We start from the raw sequence: 8,063 nt of genomic DNA on the forward strand, positions 1-8,063 counted from the left end.
CAGTTTATAATTGTAACACAACAGTAGTAAACATAGGAATAAACAAATGAGAAGTATTCAAGATCTACATCATGGAAACTTTAAAACTGTTAAAGGACATAAAAATGAGGCAGATGTTTTCTGCCACAAACATGTATCACTGGTCCTAAAGGGGAACAATATACTCCTTGCTCCTCGTTGTTGAAAATGCCCCATATTTGAGTCTAATGTCCTAAGACTCTATTACCCACCATCTCAGTACTGCCTACTGCCGACTCCTGCGTCCTACCACCTCATTCCTTGCAGATTTTAGCTTCCGGCTCGATGTTTCTCACCAACTCTTCCCCTGCTCTAATTCTTGATGGTTCTAATAACCACTCAGATGATCCATCCGATATCCTTGCTGTTCGGAAATTCTCTGGTGGTCCAGTGGTTAGGACTACAAGCTTCTACTGCAGGGGGCACGGGTTTGATACCCGGTCAGGGAATTAAGATCCTACATGCTGGCAGCTCCGCCAAAAATGACCTCAAAAATCAAAAACAAAACAAAACAAAACACCGAACAGTATCTTTGCTGCTCAGTTTCTTGACCTCTCCTCTCACCACCTCGTTGTCTGCTCTACCTTAGCCATTAATTCCTGTGGTCATACCCTAGTAGACCTTGTCATAACCAGTAACTGAACTACTCTATGATCTTAATTTCAAGCAACCTCATTTCCAATCGTCATCTCCTATGTTTTCCCATTGGCTTCTTCTGATGTTCCAATTCCAACAAACCTTAGAGCCCCACCAGGATAATCCATGAATCTTATTTTTTTCCCATTGATCTCAATTCCTTTTCACTGTCACTCCAGTTTTTCAACTCGTGGCCCTACTTCCCTCCTTACTCAGCTTACATTCCCACGGTCGATCATCAGAGTCAGTTTCTCGTAGACATGCTCAGCTTTCCTATCTGACCCTCACTTCTCTGAGTGTGTTTGACTAACCCACAAAGTTGAATAAATCCAACCCTCCACCTCTTCTGAACCTGCACCCAAGCCACCGAAGGTACCTGGAAAACATGCAAAACTATGCACAATGGTCTCACTTTAAATTCATGATCACTAACCCCAGGCAGGCCTCTAACACTGCCTGGTGATTATGTTGCATTTCCCTAGTTGGTAACTCTACTGCTCTCCTATATGAATATGTCATACACACACCTCCATCCTCAAGCCGTGAACACCTCTTCCCCTATCCCACTCTTAGCTGATAACTTTACTTCCTATTTCATGGGGAATAGAGAAGCAATCAGAAGATAACTCCTGGGACTTCCCTGGTGGTCCAGTGGGTAAGACTCCGCACTCGCAATTCAGGGGGCCTGGGTTCGATCCCTGGCTGGGGAACTAGATCCCGCGTGTGTGCTGCAACTAAGAATTCGCATGCCGCAACTAAGACCCGGTGCAGCCAAAATAAATTAAATTAAATTAAATTAAATCAAAAAGAAGATAACTCCCACTGGCTCCCACCATCACATCTTTCCACCTACTCGTGTCTGGACGCCGTACCCTCTTCTTCCTTTTATTGTGGAAGAACGATCTGTGTCCTAAGTGAAACTGTTCACTTGTGCACGAGACCCCGTCGTCTCTCCAGTCAAGGACATTGCTCCAGCCGCGCTCCCCTCTCTTCTCTGAATCGTGGATGTCCCTTCTCTATTAGGTAATTTCAGTCAGCACAGAAGCAGGAGGCTTTCCCTCTCATTTTATTAAAAGAGATTTCTGATCCCACTTCTTTTTTAACTTTCTCCCCACAAGTCTTCCCATTTCAGCAAAACTCTAATTCCTTTGCTTCTATTTTCTCATGCCACCCTAATCAGAATTTGCTTCCACCCAACCACCAGAACTGCCTTTAACAAGGTCACAGTGGCATCCACATTACTGAATTTAATGACTCATCTCGGTCTTCATTCTAGCTCTTCTTATTCCATTTACTATAGATCCCTCCCTTCTCCTTCACTTGGTTGCCAGGATACCACACTCTCCCAGATTTCCTCTTATCTCTCTGGCTCCTTCTAAGCTTTCTTTATGCTTCCTCCTCAACTCCCTAAATTCTAAATATTAAAGTAACCAAAGCTCCAGTCCTTGGACCTGTTTACTTTTTTTTTCTATCTCCCTTGATGATCTCATCTAGTTTTGTGGCTTTTTATAGCATTTATTTGATGAAGGCTCTCAAATTTTTTTATAAGCAATACAAGTTTATTTAATTACTTTGGAAACAATCCCCCCAAATGATGCCTGAACCTAAAAGGTACATAAAAATGACCAACAATATCTTAAAATAATAGAGCTGAAGGGCTCTCAAATTCTTATCTCTAGCCTAGACTGCTCCTCTGAACTTCACGAGTAGTTCATCCCACTGCCCATTTGATGACACCACTGAGATTTCTAACAGGCATCTCAAACTTAACATGCCCCAAACTAATTTACTAATATTAACCATAAACTCTACAATATGTTTAGGTTTCCCCATACCAGTAAAATCTTGTCAGCTCTATTTATATACACGATATATATATTATATATATACTATTTATATATACAATGTGAAAGGATACCCTAAACACATTGATGTTAACAAAAGCAGGCTGCAAAGCAGTACAATTAATATGATCATATTTGTGTTTTAAGAAGGATAGAGAGATACATGCTTTTTCTTAAAATTTGAAAGGGTACACAAGAAACCATCTGTAGCTGCCCCAGGCTGAAGAAGGATAAGAATGGTGTGAGGACTTTGTTCATCTCATACTCTTTTATTCTGCTTGGATATTCTTGCATGAGCATGTATTATGCATAGGATAATAAAACTATTTTTAAACGAACAAAATAGGATCCCTAGCAGAGTATCAGAAATAATAGAGGGGGAAAGGGAAGGAAGAAAAACAGAAAAAGAAGGTGTAGTGGGTTAAATTTCAGAATGTAAACTTATTTGGAAGTAGGACCTTTTCGGTAGTTAAGAAGAGGTCACACTGGATTGGGTTGGGCCCTAATCCAATGATTTGTATCCTTATAAGATGTACACACACAGGGAAGAATGCCATGTGAAGACAAAGGCAGGGATTGGAGAGATGCGTCTACAAGCGGAAGAATGCCGAGGACTACCGGGATCCACCAGACCTGGAAGAGACAAGAAAGAAGATGTGGCACATGTATACAAGGGAATATTACTCAGCCATAAAAAGAAACGATATTGAGTTATTTGTAGTGAGGTGGATAGACCTAGAGTCTGTCATACAGAGTGAAGTAAGTCAGAAAGAGAAAAACAAGTACCGTATGCTAACACATATACGTGGCATCTAAAAAAAAAAAGAAAAAAAAAAGGTCATGAAGAACCTAGGGGCAAGACAGGAATAAAGATGCAGACCTACTAGAGAATGAACTTGAGGATATGGGGAGCAGGAAGGGTAAGCTGGGACAAACTGAGAGAGTGGCATGGACATATATACACTACCAAATGTAAAATAGATAGCTAGTGGGAAGCAGCCGCATAGCACAGGGAGATCAGCTCGGTGCTTTGTGACCACCTAGAGGGGTGGGCTAGGGAGGGTGGGAGGGAGGGAGACGCAAGAGGGAGGAGATATGGGGATGTATGTATATGTATAACTGATTCACTTTGCTATAAAGGAGAAACTAACACCATTGTAAAGCAATTATACTCCAATAAAGATGTTAAAAAAATAAATAAATATTAAAAACAGAAAGAAATCTTCCTTAGAGCCTTCAGAAAGAGCATAGCCCTTGACTTCAGACTTGCAGCCTGCGAAAGGGGATAAATATGTGTTGCTTTTGTCCACCTAGTTTGTGTTTTTTGTTATAGCAGCCCTAGGAGAATGATATAGAAGGGAGAGAGACAGACAGAGACAGAGAATGAGAATGAATGGGAGGCACCGAGGGAAGGCTAGTGGGCTCTGCGGGGGCAGTTGTTGTGAGGACTGACTAGTTAATTGGGTGTATTCACTAAACCAATATGTACGGAGTGCTTGCTCTGTACCAAGTTTAATAAAAGGAATCAGGAAAACTCTTGTTCTCCCTAGCCTTTGTTCCATCTGTACTGGGATGTGGACATTTTTGCCCAGTTGCCCCCAAATTTCCAGACTTGGCGGTGTGTGTTGCACACTAACTCCCCCCAGGCTCCTCCACTGGAACCCCAGGGGTGGGGGGCCGAGGCGGTGGGGGGGGGGAAGTGCGCTCTGGGACAAGGGGCCCTGGCCTATTATCTCAGCAGCTACAGCGTTGAGCCAACAGACCCTGGCTCCTGCCGGGGGCTGGCTCCTGCTGTCTGCTTTCCAGCCGGGGGCCTATTCTTTGCTCTCTGATCCCCCCTCCTGTTTGGCCCCTGCAGGCTGGGTCAGTGCCCCCTGGCATCATTGCTCTGAAGCCAGCAACCCTGCTGGGCCATTCACAGGCATAGCCTAGTAGGGGTGGGGGACAGATGTTAGTTCCTTGTCTCCCTCCCCAACAAACACACACACATATGCTTGGTCCCTGGGAAAGGACCAAGGCAGAGAGAGTGATGGGAGGCTACAGGCTCTGGGGGGATGTAAACAGACTGTGTGTGTGTGTGTGTGTGTGTGTGTGTGTGTGTGTGTGTACTAGGGAGAGGCAGGGGCAGTAATCAGTGTGAGATGGGGGGTTGTCCTCAGGCTGCTCTCCTGGGCAATTACATGCCAGCAGCTCATCCACTACCAGCTGGCATGCAGGCTTTGAACCACCAAGAAGCTTCCCATACAGCCCCCAGCTTGGCCACTGAAAATTCCCAGCTATGTTCTCTGGCCTATGTGATGGCTCTAGGCCATGGAAGTTGACCTGGGGTAGCTATTCTCTCCATAAACACACACGCCCACACCCCAGACACACATTTCTTCCCACCAGACTCCAGAACCCTATCAGAAGAAACTTACCCTCTCTCTCCATAGACTCCACTCTCCCCATCCTCTCTGCCTCTTGCTACTCTCTTTTTTTGCCAACTCCCCTCAAAACTTCCTTTTCTCTTTTTGACTCTTTCTGAAGTGCAGACTGTTACTGATAAAACCCTGGGAAAGAAGTAGTCTCCTGAGGCAGCAGAAGGGAGGGGCCTGGAACTCAAGTCCTTTCTCCAGCCTAAGGTGGAAGTTAGACGAGGACCCTCCGATTACAGTGCACACACTGAGTGCTTCAGGTCAGGGGTCCCCAACCCCCCCGGGCTTCGGACCAGTAGCAGTCCCTGGCCTGTTAGGAACCGGGTTGCACAGCAGGAGGTGAGTGGCAGGCGAGCAAGGGAAGCTTCATCTGCCGCTCTGCATCGTTCGCCTTACCACCTGGACCATCCCCCTACCCACCCCTCATCGGTGGAAAAGACTGTCTTCCACAAAACCGGTCCCTGGTGCCAGAAAGTTGGGGACCGCTGCTTTAGGTGCTGTACCAGCGCCTGTGGTCTACAGGTTAGGAAAGGGAGACAGATACAGCGAGTTACCTACTCTCTCTAAATAAGAGGTAGAAGCCGGAGTTGTGTTGGTCGTTTGTGTGGTGAGGTGGGGCAGGCAGTGGGGAGACGAATAGGAGGCAAACTCCTTCCAGAGCTGCCTGTGCGAACAGCATAGCGAGAGGCAGGACTGGAGAAGGTGCAGGGCCAGTGTCCAGGCTGCCCATCGGACCTTAAGAAAGGGAGGCTGGGCTTTTTCTGCCCACTCTCTGCCCCACCTGGGCTCCAGGGGCCCTGAGAGGGCTGGGAATTGGGCTGTGGTTGGGAGGCCTTTATTCTCCAATACACCCCAGTTGAGTACTGCACCCTCTTTTGGCATTTAATATGAGTTGGTTTAAAGGGAGAGTATTCTAGAGATAGAGAAGTACAAAAAAGGAAAGAGAAGAAACAAGAACAAAAAGTGGGGAGAGAGAAAAGAGTATTGAGAAGGAGTGAGGTGTAGAAGAGGGACAGGAGATTTGGGCCAGGAGAGTCTCGGAAAGGAAGAGAGTGGCCCTACTTTGTCCAGTCTCTAAACCCAGAATGCCAGGGATTAGGAAGCTGCCTTGCCCATGGGCTGAGTTGCCGCCTCCGCTCAGGGAACCCTGAGCAAATAGCCCTGATCCCCACATAAAGGGCCAATTAACTGCGCTGTCTCTGGGAACAAATCCGCTAACAGGGTGACAAGCCCCTAGACGCTGGCAGGCCCTGTGTTTGCTGAGAGGCCCACCGGGAGCAAATCAGGGGATTAGGAGGGGGCAGGAGCCACATGGTGGGATGCGGTTTCCTGTCTGCTGCAGCCCTCCCTGCCCCAGAGCAGGGCTGGTGCCAGGACGCCGGATTTCTGTCCTGGTTCATCCTCTGACGTGATGGAACCCAGGTGACCTGGGTGGGTCAGCAAGGAGGGGAGCAGAGGGCTCCTGAACCGGGAATCTGAAGCATCAGAGCAGAGCAAGTAGTCCAATTTCTCCTTAACGGATGGGCAAACAGGTTCAGAGTGTGAAATCTCACTGGCAAATATAGGATTGGGACGTCTGGGTTCGTCATTCCTGAAGGGATTGATTTCTGGTGGGAAAATCTAACCCTTATCACCTCTCTTATCTGAATGCAGCCTCGTCCTGGAACAAGGATCAGACGTCAGGTCCTATCTCTTAGTAACTGGTCCTTGAGAAAGAATGTCACCAGCTCCTCTCCCACCTACCCTAATTTAAGGTCCGCTGGGGTTTAAGTGTTTGTGGGGCGCCAGATTCCTAGTCCAGCAAGGACAGGCGGGGTGCTGAAAGAACAGCTCCTAGGGCGCAGCCTCCGGTGGGGCACGCCCTGCCCCACTGCCCCGCCCCGCCTCCGCCCTTCTTGCTTCTGGCCTGGCGAAGTCACGCGCAGAGCTGAGGCGGGGCGGGGGGCCGTAGGAAGGCACCTAAACGTCCGTTCGTTTGAGGCCCCCGAGGGCTGCTCTGAGGATTGAGGGAGGAGTTTGGGGACAAGCCCCCACCCCTTGACTAAGTCTCTAGTTCACTTGAGCGCTGCCTGCCTGAAATACCCAACTCCTGACTTAGCTTACGATGGGGTCTACGTCTGTGTAACACCCACCCCTCAGGATGTTGACCTGTTCACCTGCCTCTTCCCACTTCGGAAGCAGCCACTCCTCAAAGGTGATCTCCTCACACGGAGCCCTCCGGTTGAGCCAGAACCCCACCATCAGCAGGGCCTTAGCTCAGATAGGCCCGGGTCTCTCTTCCCCTGACACCCCAAGGCCACCCGTAGCCTAGGAAAGTGTGTGTGTGTGTGTGTGTGTGTGTGTGTGTGTGTGTGTGTGTGTTTGGAGGGGGGCGAGTGGGAGATCTTCAGGTACAAAGAACGCCAGAAAAGCCAGAAGCAGGCGGGTGGGGGGGTGTCGTGTCCCCTCCCCCTAAGGAGGATCGTTATCAAGTTTGAACTGATTTGAGCGAGTCTTCCATCAACCCCATGTCTTCTCTTGCACTTGCCTTTACAGGAACAATATTGCTCTCTTTGTCTTAGCCCCAGACTCCCTGGCTCCCCTTCAGTCTCCTCCGAAAGGTGAGACAATTTAATAAAATATGTCAGAGCAAAGTAATGCAAAAGCATGCCGATAGATGCGAGATGCCTGGGTTTCCCTGGGCTTTCCGCCTCCAGTTTTATCCCTGTTGAGTATCCTCAGGAACTACTAGATTAGTGGTGCGTCTGGGGCAAGGACTCCCCGGTCAAGACGCGCCACCTCATCCCCCGGTCTCTCGGCTGCAAACCAGGCGACTGCTGGGCAAAGGGGTGGACGCACCGCGGAATTATTCTCCACCCACTTCCAACTCCCGCCCCAAACCACGCCAGCCGTCCGCACTCCCGCAGCAAAGCCCGGGGACTTGGGAGGAAGTGGAAGCCAGGACTTGGAGAGCTAGAGGAACGGTCTGGCCCTTTGCCTCAGTTTCCTAAAAGAGGAAAAGAGAGGAGGGATTCCTCCTTTGAAGTCAGGCAGAAGGGCAGAGTCCGAAAGAGCCTCATCCCTCATCTTGGGTGCTTTGAGAAAGGAGGGAAACTCTCCCGAGGTGTCCAGAACCGACGCGGGACTCGGGGCGCGGGGCGGGGACTCCGCA

The sequence above is a fragment of the Stenella coeruleoalba genome (genome assembly GCF_951394435.1).
Source record: "Stenella coeruleoalba genome assembly, chromosome: 8".
In the NCBI taxonomy this organism is placed as follows: domain Eukaryota; kingdom Metazoa; phylum Chordata; class Mammalia; order Artiodactyla; family Delphinidae; genus Stenella; species Stenella coeruleoalba.